This window comes from Pelodiscus sinensis, chromosome 25 (genome assembly GCF_049634645.1).
Source record: "Pelodiscus sinensis isolate JC-2024 chromosome 25, ASM4963464v1, whole genome shotgun sequence".
In the NCBI taxonomy this organism is placed as follows: Eukaryota; Metazoa; Chordata; order Testudines; family Trionychidae; genus Pelodiscus; species Pelodiscus sinensis.
In genome coordinates this window covers 13,038,626-13,053,294 of record NC_134735.1, presented here as the reverse complement: position 1 = coordinate 13,053,294, position 14,669 = coordinate 13,038,626, and the positions used below count along the sequence as shown (strand labels likewise).

General features: G+C 64.2%; 24 non-coding genes across 24 annotated transcripts; all 24 read right to left on the bottom strand.

Moving 5' to 3' along the window:
• Positions 1 to 537: 537 nt before the first annotated feature.
• On the bottom strand, positions 538 to 609 carry TRNAH-GUG (transfer RNA histidin (anticodon GUG)). The gene has a single exon. It is a non-coding gene; the product is annotated as a tRNA-His (tRNA).
• A 424-nt stretch (positions 610 to 1,033) lies between these two features.
• Positions 1,034 to 1,105, bottom strand: TRNAD-GUC (transfer RNA aspartic acid (anticodon GUC)). The gene has a single exon. It is a non-coding gene; the product is annotated as a tRNA-Asp (tRNA).
• Positions 1,106 to 1,690: 585 nt separating this feature from the next.
• TRNAH-GUG (transfer RNA histidin (anticodon GUG)) lies at positions 1,691 to 1,762 on the bottom strand. The gene has a single exon. It is a non-coding gene; the product is annotated as a tRNA-His (tRNA).
• A 424-nt stretch (positions 1,763 to 2,186) lies between these two features.
• TRNAD-GUC (transfer RNA aspartic acid (anticodon GUC)) lies at positions 2,187 to 2,258 on the bottom strand. Its single transcript has one exon. It is a non-coding gene; the product is annotated as a tRNA-Asp (tRNA).
• Positions 2,259 to 3,339: 1,081 nt separating this feature from the next.
• TRNAD-GUC (transfer RNA aspartic acid (anticodon GUC)) lies at positions 3,340 to 3,411 on the bottom strand. The gene has a single exon. It is a non-coding gene; the product is annotated as a tRNA-Asp (tRNA).
• Positions 3,412 to 3,996: 585 nt separating this feature from the next.
• TRNAH-GUG (transfer RNA histidin (anticodon GUG)) lies at positions 3,997 to 4,068 on the bottom strand. The gene has a single exon. It is a non-coding gene; the product is annotated as a tRNA-His (tRNA).
• Positions 4,069 to 4,492: 424 nt separating this feature from the next.
• Positions 4,493 to 4,564, bottom strand: TRNAD-GUC (transfer RNA aspartic acid (anticodon GUC)). The gene has a single exon. It is a non-coding gene; the product is annotated as a tRNA-Asp (tRNA).
• A 585-nt stretch (positions 4,565 to 5,149) lies between these two features.
• TRNAH-GUG (transfer RNA histidin (anticodon GUG)) lies at positions 5,150 to 5,221 on the bottom strand. Its single transcript has one exon. It is a non-coding gene; the product is annotated as a tRNA-His (tRNA).
• Positions 5,222 to 5,645: 424 nt separating this feature from the next.
• On the bottom strand, positions 5,646 to 5,717 carry TRNAD-GUC (transfer RNA aspartic acid (anticodon GUC)). Its single transcript has one exon. It is a non-coding gene; the product is annotated as a tRNA-Asp (tRNA).
• A 591-nt stretch (positions 5,718 to 6,308) lies between these two features.
• Positions 6,309 to 6,380, bottom strand: TRNAH-GUG (transfer RNA histidin (anticodon GUG)). Its single transcript has one exon. It is a non-coding gene; the product is annotated as a tRNA-His (tRNA).
• A 424-nt stretch (positions 6,381 to 6,804) lies between these two features.
• On the bottom strand, positions 6,805 to 6,876 carry TRNAD-GUC (transfer RNA aspartic acid (anticodon GUC)). Its single transcript has one exon. It is a non-coding gene; the product is annotated as a tRNA-Asp (tRNA).
• Positions 6,877 to 7,461: 585 nt separating this feature from the next.
• On the bottom strand, positions 7,462 to 7,533 carry TRNAH-GUG (transfer RNA histidin (anticodon GUG)). Its single transcript has one exon. It is a non-coding gene; the product is annotated as a tRNA-His (tRNA).
• Positions 7,534 to 7,957: 424 nt separating this feature from the next.
• Positions 7,958 to 8,029, bottom strand: TRNAD-GUC (transfer RNA aspartic acid (anticodon GUC)). Its single transcript has one exon. It is a non-coding gene; the product is annotated as a tRNA-Asp (tRNA).
• A 585-nt stretch (positions 8,030 to 8,614) lies between these two features.
• On the bottom strand, positions 8,615 to 8,686 carry TRNAH-GUG (transfer RNA histidin (anticodon GUG)). Its single transcript has one exon. It is a non-coding gene; the product is annotated as a tRNA-His (tRNA).
• A 424-nt stretch (positions 8,687 to 9,110) lies between these two features.
• TRNAD-GUC (transfer RNA aspartic acid (anticodon GUC)) lies at positions 9,111 to 9,182 on the bottom strand. The gene has a single exon. It is a non-coding gene; the product is annotated as a tRNA-Asp (tRNA).
• A 585-nt stretch (positions 9,183 to 9,767) lies between these two features.
• On the bottom strand, positions 9,768 to 9,839 carry TRNAH-GUG (transfer RNA histidin (anticodon GUG)). Its single transcript has one exon. It is a non-coding gene; the product is annotated as a tRNA-His (tRNA).
• A 424-nt stretch (positions 9,840 to 10,263) lies between these two features.
• TRNAD-GUC (transfer RNA aspartic acid (anticodon GUC)) lies at positions 10,264 to 10,335 on the bottom strand. Its single transcript has one exon. It is a non-coding gene; the product is annotated as a tRNA-Asp (tRNA).
• Positions 10,336 to 10,920: 585 nt separating this feature from the next.
• On the bottom strand, positions 10,921 to 10,992 carry TRNAH-GUG (transfer RNA histidin (anticodon GUG)). Its single transcript has one exon. It is a non-coding gene; the product is annotated as a tRNA-His (tRNA).
• A 424-nt stretch (positions 10,993 to 11,416) lies between these two features.
• TRNAD-GUC (transfer RNA aspartic acid (anticodon GUC)) lies at positions 11,417 to 11,488 on the bottom strand. Its single transcript has one exon. It is a non-coding gene; the product is annotated as a tRNA-Asp (tRNA).
• A 585-nt stretch (positions 11,489 to 12,073) lies between these two features.
• TRNAH-GUG (transfer RNA histidin (anticodon GUG)) lies at positions 12,074 to 12,145 on the bottom strand. The gene has a single exon. It is a non-coding gene; the product is annotated as a tRNA-His (tRNA).
• A 424-nt stretch (positions 12,146 to 12,569) lies between these two features.
• Positions 12,570 to 12,641, bottom strand: TRNAD-GUC (transfer RNA aspartic acid (anticodon GUC)). Its single transcript has one exon. It is a non-coding gene; the product is annotated as a tRNA-Asp (tRNA).
• Positions 12,642 to 13,226: 585 nt separating this feature from the next.
• Positions 13,227 to 13,298, bottom strand: TRNAH-GUG (transfer RNA histidin (anticodon GUG)). The gene has a single exon. It is a non-coding gene; the product is annotated as a tRNA-His (tRNA).
• Positions 13,299 to 13,722: 424 nt separating this feature from the next.
• TRNAD-GUC (transfer RNA aspartic acid (anticodon GUC)) lies at positions 13,723 to 13,794 on the bottom strand. Its single transcript has one exon. It is a non-coding gene; the product is annotated as a tRNA-Asp (tRNA).
• Positions 13,795 to 14,379: 585 nt separating this feature from the next.
• On the bottom strand, positions 14,380 to 14,451 carry TRNAH-GUG (transfer RNA histidin (anticodon GUG)). Its single transcript has one exon. It is a non-coding gene; the product is annotated as a tRNA-His (tRNA).
• Positions 14,452 to 14,669: the final 218 nt, after the last annotated feature.

Here is a 14,669-nt window from a genome sequence, read left to right as displayed (position 1 = left end):
CCTCTGCACCCCACAGCCGCCCCGAGCAACAGCCCCGCTTCCGCTTCCTCACTTGGCCTTCCAACACCCCTGGGCTGCACGCGCCCACAGCCCTCTCCTACTTCTACCACCCTTGCTCTGACCACGAGGCCTTGGGGGCGCTACTCACCTCCCCTCTTCCCACACTTGCCCTCCTCACCACCTTCTCCCTCCTCTCACAACCCTTCCTTCCTGCCCTCCCCTTTCCTCACATGCCACGCCCTCAGCCACGGCAGCCCTTGGCCTTCCAAGCGCTTCAGCTTCTCAGGCCCGCACAGCCTTCCTTTCCTTTCCGCGCCCGCTGCACCCACCTTCCAAGCACAGCGCTTTCCAGGAGGGAAGGAGCTGCTCATGGACTCTGGCACCCAGGAAGGAAGGAAGGAAGGAGTCCCCCTGCTCGCCTTGCCACCCGTCCGCTCCACTCCCAAGCCCAAGCCCAAGCCAGGGACAGCTGCTGGCCCTCTGTGCACTCGGGCCCAAGCAGGCTGCCGCTCTGAAGATCCCTCACTAAAAAAGCCATGCCGTGACTCGGATTCGAACCGAGGTTGCTGCGGCCACAGCACAGAGTACTAACCACTATACGACCACGGCCGGGACGCAAGCTCAGCCGCACCTGAGCCGTGAAGGCTCAGCTCTGCGCTCGCACAAAGGCCGCCTCCCTCACCTAGGCCGGGGGATACTTCTCAAGTCTCCCTGGGACTCTCACACTCCACACCATTCCCAAAGGAGAAGAAGACCGGAGACCGGCCTGCTGCCGCTCCGCTTTTCTCTCTCCGTCGCCACCCTCATGCTCCTCGTGCCCTCGGCCACAGTCTGCCCCTTTGTCGCTCTGCAGCGTGCGCTCCACGGGCGTGTCTTGCCGTCAGGCTACGGCAAGGGCAAGCCGGAGCCGGTGGCTTTGCAGGCTCCTTGTCTCTCTGCGGGTAAGAATCACCCTGCCGGGGCGGGAGTGCTGCTTGCCGTGCGGGGCAGGCGGCATCTCTCTGCCTCCGGGCAAAAAGGGGAGGGTGGTGCTCTCCCCGTCGGGGAATCGAACCCCGGTCTCCCGCGTGACAGGCGGGGATACTCACCACTATACTAACGAGGAAAGGAGCAGGGCCTCTTGCTCCAGCCTGCTCTGCCGCACTACCTATGGCCTCTGCACCCCACAGCCGCCCCGAGCAACAGCCCCGCTTCCGCTTCCTCACTTGGCCTTCCAACACCCCTGGGCTGCACGCGCCCACAGCCCTCTCCTACTTCTACCACCCTTGCTCTGACCACGAGGCCTTGGGGGTGCTACTCACCTCCCCTCTTCCCACACTTGCCCTCCTCACCACCTTCTCCCTCCTCTCACAACCCTTCCTTCCTGCCCTCCCCTTTCCTCACATGCCACGCCCTCAGCCACGGCAGCCCTTGGCCTTCCAAGCGCTTCAGCTTCTCAGGCCCGCACAGCCTTCCTTTCCTTTCCGCGCCCGCTGCACCCACCTTCCAAGCACAGCGCTTTCCAGGAGGGAAGGAGCTGCTCATGGACTCTGGCACCCAGGAAGGAAGGAAGGAAGGAGTCCCCCTGCTCGCCTTGCCACCCGTCCGCTCCACTCCCAAGCCCAAGCCCAAGCCAGGGACAGCTGCTGGCCCTCTGTGCACTCGGGCGCAAGCAGGCTGCCGCTCTGAAGATCCCTCACTAAAAAAGCCATGCCGTGACTCGGATTCGAACCGAGGTTGCTGCGGCCACAGCACAGAGTACTAACCACTATACGACCACGGCCGGGACGCAAGCTCAGCCGCACCTGAGCCGTGAAGGCTCAGCTCTGCGCTCGCACAAAGGCCGCCTCCCTCACCTAGGCCGGGGGATACTTCTCAAGTCTCCCTGGGACTCTCACACTCCACACCATTCCCAAAGGAGAAGAAGACCGGAGACCGGCCTGCTGCCGCTCCGCTTTTCTCTCTCCGTCGCCACCCTCATGCTCCTCGTGCCCTCGGCCACAGTCTGCCCCTTTGTCGCTCTGCAGCGTGCGCTCCACGGGCGTGTCTTGCCGTCAGGCTACGGCAAGGGCAAGCCGGAGCCGGTGGCTTTGCAGGCTCCTTGTCTCTCTGCGGGTAAGAATCACCCTGCCGGGGCGGGAGTGCTGCTTGCCGTGCGGGGCAGGCGGCATCTCTCTGCCTCCGGGCAAAAAGGGGAGGGTGGCGCTCTCCCCGTCGGGGAATCGAACCCCGGTCTCCCGCGTGACAGGCGGGGATACTCACCACTATACTAACGAGGAAAGGAGCAGGGCCTCTTGCTCCAGCCTGCTCTGCCGCACTACCTATGGCCTCTGCACCCCACAGCCGCCCCGAGCAACAGCCCCGCTTCCGCTTCCTCACTTGGCCTTCCAACACCCCTGGGCTGCACGCGCCCACAGCCCTCTCCTACTTCTACCACCCTTGCTCTGACCACGAGGCCTTGGGGGCGCTACTCACCTCCCCTCTTCCCACACTTGCCCTCCTCACCACCTTCTCCCTCCTCTCACAACCCTTCCTTCCTGCCCTCCCCTTTCCTCACATGCCACGCCCTCAGCCACGGCAGCCCTTGGCCTTCCAAGCGCTTCAGCTTCTCAGGCCCGCACAGCCTTCCTTTCCTTTCCGCGCCCGCTGCACCCACCTTCCAAGCACAGCGCTTTCCAGGAGGGAAGGAGCTGCTCATGGACTCTGGCACCCAGGAAGGAAGGAAGGAAGGAGTCCCCCTGCTCGCCTTGCCACCCGTCCGCTCCACTCCCAAGCCCAAGCCCAAGCCAGGGACAGCTGCTGGCCCTCTGTGCACTCGGGCCCAAGCAGGCTGCCGCTCTGAAGATCCCTCACTAAAAAAGCCATGCCGTGACTCCGATTCGAACCGAGGTTGCTGCGGCCACAGCACAGAGTACTAACCACTATACGACCACGGCCGGGACGCAAGCTCAGCCGCACCTGAGCCGTGAAGGCTCAGCTCTGCGCTCGCACAAAGGCCGCCTCCCTCACCTAGGCCGGGGGATACTTCTCAAGTCTCCCTGGGACTCTCACACTCCACACCATTCCCAAAGGAGAAGAAGACCGGAGACCGGCCTGCTGCCGCTCCGCTTTTCTCTCTCCGTCGCCACCCTCATGCTCCTCGTGCCCTCGGCCACAGTCTGCCCCTTTGTCGCTCTGCAGCGTGCGCTCCACGGGCGTGTCTTGCCGTCAGGCTACGGCAAGGGCAAGCCGGAGCCGGTGGCTTTGCAGGCTCCTTGTCTCTCTGCGGGTAAGAATCACCCTGCCGGGGCGGGAGTGCTGCTTGCCGTGCGGGGCAGGCGGCATCTCTCTGCCTCCGGGCAAAAAGGGGAGGGTGGCGCTCTCCCCGTCGGGGAATCGAACCCCGGTCTCCCGCGTGACAGGCGGGGATACTCACCACTATACTAACGAGGAAAGGAGCAGGGCCTCTTGCTCCAGCCTGCTCTGCCGCACTACCTATGGCCTCTGCACCCCACAGCCGCCCCGAGCAACAGCCCCGCTTCCGCTTCCTCACTTGGCCTTCCAACACCCCTGGGCTGCACGCGCCCACAGCCCTCTCCTACTTCTACCACCCTTGCTCTGACCACGAGGCCTTGGGGGCGCTACTCACCTCCCCTCTTCCCACACTTGCCCTCCTCACCACCTTCTCCCTCCTCTCACAACCCTTCCTTCCTGCCCTCCCCTTTCCTCACATGCCACGCCCTCAGCCATGGCAGCCCTTGGCCTTCCAAGCGCTTCAGCTTCTCAGGCCCGCACAGCCTTCCTTTCCTTTCCGCGCCCGCTGCACCCACCTTCCAAGCACAGCGCTTTCCAGGAGGGAAGGAGCTGCTCATGGACTCTGGCACCCAGGAAGGAAGGAAGGAAGGAGTCCCCCTGCTCGCCTTGCCACCCGTCCGCTCCACTCCCAAGCCCAAGCCCAAGCCAGGGACAGCTGCTGGCCCTCTGTGCACTCGGGCGCAAGCAGGCTGCCGCTCTGAAGATCCCTCACTAAAAAAGCCATGCCGTGACTCGGATTCGAACCGAGGTTGCTGCGGCCACAGCACAGAGTACTAACCACTATACGACCACGGCCGGGACGCAAGCTCAGCCGCACCTGAGCCGTGAAGGCTCAGCTCTGCGCTCGCACAAAGGCCGCCTCCCTCACCTAGGCCGGGGGATACTTCTCAAGTCTCCCTGGGACTCTCACACTCCACACCATTCCCAAAGGAGAAGAAGACCGGAGACCGGCCTGCTGCCGCTCCGCTTTTCTCTCTCCGTCGCCACCCTCATGCTCCTCGTGCCCTCGGCCACAGTCTGCCCCTTTGTCGCTCTGCAGCGTGCGCTCCACGGGCGTGTCTTGCCGTCAGGCTACGGCAAGGGCAAGCCGGAGCCGGTGGCTTTGCAGGCTCCTTGTCTCTCTGCGGGTAAGAATCACCCTGCCGGGGCGGGAGTGCTGCTTGCCGTGCGGGGCAGGCGGCATCTCTCTGCCTCCGGGCAAAAAGGGGAGGGTGGCGCTCTCCCCGTCGGGGAATCGAACCCCGGTCTCCCGCGTGACAGGCGGGGATACTCACCACTATACTAACGAGGAAAGGAGCAGGGCCTCTTGCTCCAGCCTGCTCTGCCGCACTACCTATGGCCTCTGCACCCCACAGCCGCCCCGAGCAACAGCCCCGCTTCCGCTTCCTCACTTGGCCTTCCAACACCCCTGGGCTGCACGCGCCCACAGCCCTCTCCTACTTCTACCACCCTTGCTCTGACCACGAGGCCTTGGGGGCGCTACTCACCTCCCCTCTTCCCACACTTGCCCTCCTCACCACCTTCTCCCTCCTCTCACAACCCTTCCTTCCTGCCCTCCCCTTTCCTCACATGCCACGCCCTCAGCCACGGCAGCCCTTGGCCTTCCAAGCGCTTCAGCTTCTCAGGCCCGCACAGCCTTCCTTTCCTTTCCGCGCCCGCTGCACCCACCTTCCAAGCACAGCGCTTTCCAGGAGGGAAGGAGCTGCTCATGGACTCTGGCACCCAGGAAGGAAGGAAGGAAGGAGTCCCCCTGCTCGCCTTGCCACCCGTCCGCTCCACTCCCAAGCCCAAGCCCAAGCCAGGGACAGCTGCTGGCCCTCTGTGCACTCGGGCCCAAGCAGGCTGCCGCTCTGAAGATCCCTCACTAAAAAAGCCATGCCGTGACTCGGATTCGAACCGAGGTTGCTGCGGCCACAGCACAGAGTACTAACCACTATACGACCACGGCCGGGACGCAAGCTCAGCCGCACCTGAGCCGTGAAGGCTCAGCTCTGCGCTCGCACAAAGGCCGCCTCCCTCACCTAGGCCGGGGGATACTTCTCAAGTCTCCCTGGGACTCTCACACTCCACACCATTCCCAAAGGAGAAGAAGACCGGAGACCGGCCTGCTGCCGCTCCGCTTTTCTCTCTCCGTCGCCACCCTCATGCTCCTCGTGCCCTCGGCCACAGTCTGCCCCTTTGTCGCTCTGCAGCGTGCGCTCCACGGGCGTGTCTTGCCGTCAGGCTACGGCAAGGGCAAGCCGGAGCCGGTGGCTTTGCAGGCTCCTTGTCTCTCTGCGGGTAAGAATCACCCTGCCGGGGCGGGAGTGCTGCTTGCCGTGCGGGGCAGGCGGCATCTCTCTGCCTCCGGGCAAAAAGGGGAGGGTGGCGCTCTCCCCGTCGGGGAATCGAACCCCGGTCTCCCGCGTGACAGGCGGGGATACTCACCACTATACTAACGAGGAAAGGAGCAGGGCCTCTTGCTCCAGCCTGCTCTGCCGCACTACCTATGGCCTCTGCACCCCACAGCCGCCCCGAGCAACAGCCCCGCTTCCGCTTCCTCACTTGGCCTTCCAACACCCCTGGGCTGCACGCGCCCACAGCCCTCTCCTACTTCTACCACCCTTGCTCTGACCACGAGGCCTTGGGGGCGCTACTCACCTCCCCTCTTCCCACACTTGCCCTCCTCACCACCTTCTCCCTCCTCTCACAACCCTTCCTTCCTGCCCTCCCCTTTCCTCACATGCCACGCCCTCAGCCACGGCAGCCCTTGGCCTTCCAAGCGCTTCAGCTTCTCAGGCCCGCACAGCCTTCCTTTCCTTTCCGCGCCCGCTGCACCCACCTTCCAAGCACAGCGCTTTCCAGGAGGGAAGGAGCTGCTCATGGACTCTGGCACCCAGGAAGGAAGGAAGGAAGGAGTCCCCCTGCTCGCCTTGCCACCCGTCCGCTCCACTCCCAAGCCCAAGCCCAAGCCCAAGCCAGGGACAGCTGCTGGCCCTCTGTGCACTCGGGCGCAAGCAGGCTGCCGCTCTGAAGATCCCTCACTAAAAAAGCCATGCCGTGACTCGGATTCGAACCGAGGTTGCTGCGGCCACAGCACAGAGTACTAACCACTATACGACCACGGCCGGGACGCAAGCTCAGCCGCACCTGAGCCGTGAAGGCTCAGCTCTGCGCTCGCACAAAGGCCGCCTCCCTCACCTAGGCCGGGGGATACTTCTCAAGTCTCCCTGGGACTCTCACACTCCACACCATTCCCAAAGGAGAAGAAGACCGGAGACCGGCCTGCTGCCGCTCCGCTTTTCTCTCTCCGTCGCCACCCTCATGCTCCTCGTGCCCTCGGCCACAGTCTGCCCCTTTGTCGCTCTGCAGCGTGCGCTCCACGGGCGTGTCTTGCCGTCAGGCTACGGCAAGGGCAAGCCGGAGCCGGTGGCTTTGCAGGCTCCTTGTCTCTCTGCGGGTAAGAATCACCCTGCCGGGGCGGGAGTGCTGCTTGCCGTGCGGGGCAGGCGGCATCTCTCTGCCTCCGGGCAAAAAGGGGAGGGTGGCGCTCTCCCCGTCGGGGAATCGAACCCCGGTCTCCCGCGTGACAGGCGGGGATACTCACCACTATACTAACGAGGAAAGGAGCAGGGCCTCTTGCTCCAGCCTGCTCTGCCGCACTACCTATGGCCTCTGCACCCCACAGCCGCCCCGAGCAACAGCCCCGCTTCCGCTTCCTCACTTGGCCTTCCAACACCCCTGGGCTGCACGCGCCCACAGCCCTCTCCTACTTCTACCACCCTTGCTCTGACCACGAGGCCTTGGGGGCGCTACTCACCTCCCCTCTTCCCACACTTGCCCTCCTCACCACCTTCTCCCTCCTCTCACAACCCTTCCTTCCTGCCCTCCCCTTTCCTCACATGCCACGCCCTCAGCCACGGCAGCCCTTGGCCTTCCAAGCGCTTCAGCTTCTCAGGCCCGCACAGCCTTCCTTTCCTTTCCGCGCCCGCTGCACCCACCTTCCAAGCACAGCGCTTTCCAGGAGGGAAGGAGCTGCTCATGGACTCTGGCACCCAGGAAGGAAGGAAGGAAGGAGTCCCCCTGCTCGCCTTGCCACCCGTCCGCTCCACTCCCAAGCCCAAGCCCAAGCCAGGGACAGCTGCTGGCCCTCTGTGCACTCGGGCCCAAGCAGGCTGCCGCTCTGAAGATCCCTCACTAAAAAAGCCATGCCGTGACTCGGATTCGAACCGAGGTTGCTGCGGCCACAGCACAGAGTACTAACCACTATACGACCACGGCCGGGACGCAAGCTCAGCCGCACCTGAGCCGTGAAGGCTCAGCTCTGCGCTCGCACAAAGGCCGCCTCCCTCACCTAGGCCGGGGGATACTTCTCAAGTCTCCCTGGGACTCTCACACTCCACACCATTCCCAAAGGAGAAGAAGACCGGAGACCGGCCTGCTGCCGCTCCGCTTTTCTCTCTCCGTCGCCACCCTCATGCTCCTCGTGCCCTCGGCCACAGTCTGCCCCTTTGTCGCTCTGCAGCGTGCGCTCCACGGGCGTGTCTTGCCGTCAGGCTACGGCAAGGGCAAGCCGGAGCCGGTGGCTTTGCAGGCTCCTTGTCTCTCTGCGGGTAAGAATCACCCTGCCGGGGCGGGAGTGCTGCTTGCCGTGCGGGGCAGGCGGCATCTCTCTGCCTCCGGGCAAAAAGGGGAGGGTGGCGCTCTCCCCGTCGGGGAATCGAACCCCGGTCTCCCGCGTGACAGGCGGGGATACTCACCACTATACTAACGAGGAAAGGAGCAGGGCCTCTTGCTCCAGCCTGCTCTGCCGCACTACCTATGGCCTCTGCACCCCACAGCCGCCCCGAGCAACAGCCCCGCTTCCGCTTCCTCACTTGGCCTTCCAACACCCCTGGGCTGCACGCGCCCACAGCCCTCTCCTACTTCTACCACCCTTGCTCTGACCACGAGGCCTTGGGGGCGCTACTCACCTCCCCTCTTCCCACACTTGCCCTCCTCACCACCTTCTCCCTCCTCTCACAACCCTTCCTTCCTGCCCTCCCCTTTCCTCACATGCCACGCCCTCAGCCACGGCAGCCCTTGGCCTTCCAAGCGCTTCAGCTTCTCAGGCCCGCACAGCCTTCCTTTCCTTTCCGCGCCCGCTGCACCCACCTTCCAAGCACAGCGCTTTCCAGGAGGGAAGGAGCTGCTCATGGACTCTGGCACCCAGGAAGGAAGGAAGGAAGGAGTCCCCCTGCTCGCCTTGCCACCCGTCCGCTCCACTCCCAAGCCCAAGCCCAAGCCAGGGACAGCTGCTGGCCCTCTGTGCACTCGGGCCCAAGCAGGCTGCCGCTCTGAAGATCCCTCACTAAAAAAGCCATGCCGTGACTCGGATTCGAACCGAGGTTGCTGCGGCCACAGCACAGAGTACTAACCACTATACGACCACGGCCGGGACGCAAGCTCAGCCGCACCTGAGCCGTGAAGGCTCAGCTCTGCGCTCGCACAAAGGCCGCCTCCCTCACCTAGGCCGGGGGATACTTCTCAAGTCTCCCTGGGACTCTCACACTCCACACCATTCCCAAAGGAGAAGAAGACCGGAGACCGGCCTGCTGCCGCTCCGCTTTTCTCTCTCCGTCGCCACCCTCATGCTCCTCGTGCCCTCGGCCACAGTCTGCCCCTTTGTCGCTCTGCAGCGTGCGCTCCACGGGCGTGTCTTGCCGTCAGGCTACGGCAAGGGCAAGCCGGAGCCGGTGGCTTTGCAGGCTCCTTGTCTCTCTGCGGGTAAGAATCACCCTGCCGGGGCGGGAGTGCTGCTTGCCGTGCGGGGCAGGCGGCATCTCTCTGCCTCCGGGCAAAAAGGGGAGGGTGGCGCTCTCCCCGTCGGGGAATCGAACCCCGGTCTCCCGCGTGACAGGCGGGGATACTCACCACTATACTAACGAGGAAAGGAGCAGGGCCTCTTGCTCCAGCCTGCTCTGCCGCACTACCTATGGCCTCTGCACCCCACAGCCGCCCCGAGCAACAGCCCCGCTTCCGCTTCCTCACTTGGCCTTCCAACACCCCTGGGCTGCACGCGCCCACAGCCCTCTCCTACTTCTACCACCCTTGCTCTGACCACGAGGCCTTGGGGGCGCTACTCACCTCCCCTCTTCCCACACTTGCCCTCCTCACCACCTTCTCCCTCCTCTCACAACCCTTCCTTCCTGCCCTCCCCTTTCCTCACATGCCACGCCCTCAGCCACGGCAGCCCTTGGCCTTCCAAGCGCTTCAGCTTCTCAGGCCCGCACAGCCTTCCTTTCCTTTCCGCGCCCGCTGCACCCACCTTCCAAGCACAGCGCTTTCCAGGAGGGAAGGAGCTGCTCATGGACTCTGGCACCCAGGAAGGAAGGAAGGAAGGAGTCCCCCTGCTCGCCTTGCCACCCGTCCGCTCCACTCCCAAGCCCAAGCCCAAGCCAGGGACAGCTGCTGGCCCTCTGTGCACTCGGGCGCAAGCAGGCTGCCGCTCTGAAGATCCCTCACTAAAAAAGCCATGCCGTGACTCGGATTTGAACCGAGGTTGCTGCGGCCACAGCACAGAGTACTAACCACTATACGACCACGGCCGGGACGCAAGCTCAGCCGCACCTGAGCCGTGAAGGCTCAGCTCTGCGCTCGCACAAAGGCCGCCTCCCTCACCTAGGCCGGGGGATACTTCTCAAGTCTCCCTGGGACTCTCACACTCCACACCATTCCCAAAGGAGAAGAAGACCGGAGACCGGCCTGCTGCCGCTCCGCTTTTCTCTCTCCGTCGCCACCCTCATGCTCCTCGTGCCCTCGGCCACAGTCTGCCCCTTTGTCGCTCTGCAGCGTGCGCTCCACGGGCGTGTCTTGCCGTCAGGCTACGGCAAGGGCAAGCCGGAGCCGGTGGCTTTGCAGGCTCCTTGTCTCTCTGCGGGTAAGAATCACCCTGCCGGGGCGGGAGTGCTGCTTGCCGTGCGGGGCAGGCGGCATCTCTCTGCCTCCGGGCAAAAAGGGGAGGGTGGCGCTCTCCCCGTCGGGGAATCGAACCCCGGTCTCCCGCGTGACAGGCGGGGATACTCACCACTATACTAACGAGGAAAGGAGCAGGGCCTCTTGCTCCAGCCTGCTCTGCCGCACTACCTATGGCCTCTGCACCCCACAGCCGCCCCGAGCAACAGCCCCGCTTCCGCTTCCTCACTTGGCCTTCCAACACCCCTGGGCTGCACGCGCCCACAGCCCTCTCCTACTTCTACCACCCTTGCTCTGACCACGAGGCCTTGGGGGCGCTACTCACCTCCCCTCTTCCCACACTTGCCCTCCTCACCACCTTCTCCCTCCTCTCACAACCCTTCCTTCCTGCCCTCCCCTTTCCTCACATGCCACGCCCTCAGCCACGGCAGCCCTTGGCCTTCCAAGCGCTTCAGCTTCTCAGGCCCGCACAGCCTTCCTTTCCTTTCCGCGCCCGCTGCACCCACCTTCCAAGCACAGCGCTTTCCAGGAGGGAAGGAGCTGCTCATGGACTCTGGCACCCAGGAAGGAAGGAAGGAAGGAGTCCCCCTGCTCGCCTTGCCACCCGTCCGCTCCACTCCCAAGCCCAAGCCCAAGCCAGGGACAGCTGCTGGCCCTCTGTGCACTCGGGCCCAAGCAGGCTGCCGCTCTGAAGATCCCTCACTAAAAAAGCCATGCCGTGACTCGGATTCGAACCGAGGTTGCTGCGGCCACAGCACAGAGTACTAACCACTATACGACCACGGCCGGGACGCAAGCTCAGCCGCACCTGAGCCGTGAAGGCTCAGCTCTGCGCTCGCACAAAGGCCGCCTCCCTCACCTAGGCCGGGGGATACTTCTCAAGTCTCCCTGGGACTCTCACACTCCACACCATTCCCAAAGGAGAAGAAGACCGGAGACCGGCCTGCTGCCGCTCCGCTTTTCTCTCTCCGTCGCCACCCTCATGCTCCTCGTGCCCTCGGCCACAGTCTGCCCCTTTGTCGCTCTGCAGCGTGCGCTCCACGGGCGTGTCTTGCCGTCAGGCTACGGCAAGGGCAAGCCGGAGCCGGTGGCTTTGCAGGCTCCTTGTCTCTCTGCGGGTAAGAATCACCCTGCCGGGGCGGGAGTGCTGCTTGCCGTGCGGGGCAGGCGGCATCTCTCTGCCTCCGGGCAAAAAGGGGAGGGTGGCGCTCTCCCCGTCGGGGAATCGAACCCCGGTCTCCCGCGTGACAGGCGGGGATACTCACCACTATACTAACGAGGAAAGGAGCAGGGCCTCTTGCTCCAGCCTGCTCTGCCGCACTACCTATGGCCTCTGCACCCCACAGCCGCCCCGAGCAACAGCCCCGCTTCCGCTTCCTCACTTGGCCTTCCAACACCCCTGGGCTGCACGCGCCCACAGCCCTCTCCTACTTCTACCACCCTTGCTCTGACCACGAGGCCTTGGGGGCGCTACTCACCTCCCCTCTTCCCACACTTGCCCTCCTCACCACCTTCTCCCTCCTCTCACAACCCTTCCTTCCTGCCCTCCCCTTTCCTCACATGCCACGCCCTCAGCCACGGCAGCCCTTGGCCTTCCAAGCGCTTCAGCTTCTCAGGCCCGCACAGCCTTCCTTTCCTTTCCGCGCCCGCTGCACCCACCTTCCAAGCACAGCGCTTTCCAGGAGGGAAGGAGCTGCTCATGGACTCTGGCACCCAGGAAGGAAGGAAGGAAGGAGTCCCCCTGCTCGCCTTGCCACCCGTCCGCTCCACTCCCAAGCCCAAGCCCAAGCCAGGGACAGCTGCTGGCCCTCTGTGCACTCGGGCCCAAGCAGGCTGCCGCTCTGAAGATCCCTCACTAAAAAAGCCATGCCGTGACTCGGATTCGAACCGAGGTTGCTGCGGCCACAGCACAGAGTACTAACCACTATACGACCACGGCCGGGACGCAAGCTCAGCCGCACCTGAGCCGTGAAGGCTCAGCTCTGCGCTCGCACAAAGGCCGCCTCCCTCACCTAGGCCGGGGGATACTTCTCAAGTCTCCCTGGGACTCTCACACTCCACACCATTCCCAAAGGAGAAGAAGACCGGAGACCGGCCTGCTGCCGCTCCGCTTTTCTCTCTCCGTCGCCACCCTCATGCTCCTCGTGCCCTCGGCCACAGTCTGCCCCTTTGTCGCTCTGCAGCGTGCGCTCCACGGGCGTGTCTTGCCGTCAGGCTACGGCAAGGGCAAGCCGGAGCCGGTGGCTTTGCAGGCTCCTTGTCTCTCTGCGGGTAAGAATCACCCTGCCGGGGCGGGAGTGCTGCTTGCCGTGCGGGGCAGGCGGCATCTCTCTGCCTCCGGGCAAAAAGGGGAGGGTGGCGCTCTCCCCGTCGGGGAATCGAACCCCGGTCTCCCGCGTGACAGGCGGGGATACTCACCACTATACTAACGAGGAAAGGAGCAGGGCCTCTTGCTCCAGCCTGCTCTGCCGCACTACCTATGGCCTCTGCACCCCACAGCCGCCCCGAGCAACAGCCCCGCTTCCGCTTCCTCACTTGGCCTTCCAACACCCCTGGGCTGCACGCGCCCACAGCCCTCTCCTACTTCTACCACCCTTGCTCTGACCACGAGGCCTTGGGGGCGCTACTCACCTCCCCTCTTCCCACACTTGCCCTCCTCACCACCTTCTCCCTCCTCTCACAACCCTTCCTTCCTGCCCTCCCCTTTCCTCACATGCCACGCCCTCAGCCACGGCAGCCCTTGGCCTTCCAAGCGCTTCAGCTTCTCAGGCCCGCACAGCCTTCCTTTCCTTTCCGCGCCCGCTGCACCCACCTTCCAAGCACAGCGCTTTCCAGGAGGGAAGGAGCTGCTCATGGACTCTGGCACCCAGGAAGGAAGGAAGGAAGGAGTCCCCCTGCTCGCCTTGCCACCCGTCCGCTCCACTCCCAAGCCCAAGCCCAAGCCAGGGACAGCTGCTGGCCCTCTGTGCACTCGGGCGCAAGCAGGCTGCCGCTCTGAAGATCCCTCACTAAAAAAGCCATGCCGTGACTCGGATTCGAACCGAGGTTGCTGCGGCCACAGCACAGAGTACTAACCACTATACGACCACGGCCGGGACGCAAGCTCAGCCGCACCTGAGCCGTGAAGGCTCAGCTCTGCGCTCGCACAAAGGCCGCCTCCCTCACCTAGGCCGGGGGATACTTCTCAAGTCTCCCTGGGACTCTCACACTCCACACCATTCCCAAAGGAGAAGAAGACCGGAGACCGGCCTGCTGCCGCTCCGCTTTTCTCTCTCCGTCGCCACCCTCATGCTCCTCGTGCCCTCGGCCACAGTCTGCCCCTTTGTCGCTCTGCAGCGTGCGCTCCACGGGCGTGTCTTGCCGTCAGGCTACGGCAAGGGCAAGCCGGAGCCGGTGGCTTTGCAGGCTCCTTGTCTCTCTGCGGGTAAGAATCACCCTGCCGGGGCGGGAGTGCTGCTTGCCGTGCGGGGCAGGCGGCATCTCTCTGCCTCCGGGCAAAAAGGGGAGGGTGGCGCTCTCCCCGTCGGGGAATCGAACCCCGGTCTCCCGCGTGACAGGCGGGGATACTCACCACTATACTAACGAGGAAAGGAGCAGGGCCTCTTGCTCCAGCCTGCTCTGCCGCACTACCTATGGCCTCTGCACCCCACAGCCGCCCCGAGCAACAGCCCCGCTTCCGCTTCCTCACTTGGCCTTCCAACACCCCTGGGCTGCACGCGCCCACAGCCCTCTCCTACTTCTACCACCCTTGCTCTGACCACGAGGCCTTGGGGGCGCTACTCACCTCCCCTCTTCCCACACTTGCCCTCCTCACCACCTTCTCCCTCCTCTCACAACCCTTCCTTCCTGCCCTCCCCTTTCCTCACATGCCACGCCCTCAGCCACGGCAGCCCTTGGCCTTCCAAGCGCTTCAGCTTCTCAGGCCCGCACAGCCTTCCTTTCCTTTCCGCGCCCGCTGCACCCACCTTCCAAGCACAGCGCTTTCCAGGAGGGAAGGAGCTGCTCATGGACTCTGGCACCCAGGAAGGAAGGAAGGAAGGAGTCCCCCTGCTCGCCTTGCCACCCGTCCGCTCCACTCCCAAGCCCAAGCCCAAGCCAGGGACAGCTGCTGGCCCTCTGTGCACTCGGGCGCAAGCAGGCTGCCGCTCTGAAGATCCCTCACTAAAAAAGCCATGCCGTGACTCGGATTCGAACCGAGGTTGCTGCGGCCACAGCACAGAGTACTAACCACTATACGACCACGGCCGGGACGCAAGCTCAGCCGCACCTGAGCCGTGAAGGCTCAGCTCTGCGCTCGCACAAAGGCCGCCTCCCTCACCTAGGCCGGGGGATACTTCTCAAGTCTCCCTGGGACTCTCACACTCCACACCATTCCCAAAGGAGAAGAAGACCGGAGACCGGCCTGCTGCCGCTCCGCTTTTCTCTCTCCGTCGCCACCCTCATGCTCCTCGTGCCCTCGGCCA